Source organism: Sinocyclocheilus rhinocerous, unplaced genomic scaffold (assembly GCF_001515625.1).
Source record: "Sinocyclocheilus rhinocerous isolate Xijiao unplaced genomic scaffold, SAMN03320098_v1.1 scaffold1085, whole genome shotgun sequence".
Classification (NCBI taxonomy): domain Eukaryota; kingdom Metazoa; phylum Chordata; class Actinopteri; order Cypriniformes; family Cyprinidae; genus Sinocyclocheilus; species Sinocyclocheilus rhinocerous.
In genome coordinates this window covers 209,874-210,628 of record NW_015659401.1, presented here as the reverse complement: position 1 = coordinate 210,628, position 755 = coordinate 209,874, and positions in this window count along the sequence as shown.

Genomic DNA, 755 nt, shown 5'->3' with positions numbered 1-755 from the left:
GGGTGGGGATACACACAGTTTGTGTGTTGTCTGCTTGAGAGCAAAACTGCCCGCATTGCGAGCGTTTGTCACTGCGTATGCTTGCTCTCCGAGGGCTCTCTTTGAGGAGGGAGTCTTCACTGGCGTTTCTCGCAGCGCTGGCCCCGCTTTCACCGAGGCGGAGCGACGGCTGTGATCTTGGGGTTCGCATATGGATCCGGTGGAGGGAATGTAGACGGGCGAGTCCCTATCTTCTTCCTTAACCACCAGATCCAGCGCCCGCTCTCGGGGGTTCCGAAGCCCGTGCTGCGGTTCTTTCCCCCCGGTGACAGGGCTCGACGCTCCGCCTGTCTTCCTCCGAGGAGGTTGATGAGGGCGTCGATGAGATCGCCAGTTGCACAAGCATCAGTTACACAAGCATATTATGCCTAATATTATAATGAGCAGCTTTACTGTGGAGCGGAGCTGTTTTACAGTCGCACAAGCATTATGTCAATACTATTATAAAAAAAAAAGAAAAAGACTCGCGCAGTCAGCTCTCGGAAATAAGGGGCTGATTGTGCTTCTCCCCGCTGAACGCTCTGCCCCCAAGCTCGCGGTTCGGTCCCGCTATTGCTGAGGCACGGCGGCGATTCAGATCGCGGGGATCGCACGTGGATCTAGCGGATGGGTTGGAGACGGCTCGCCCTTTCTCCGCCCGCACTCCCTAGATCCAGTGCTCTCTCTCGAGGCTCGGAAGCTCGCGCTGCAGTTTCTTCCCCCTCTGAGCGAGAGCT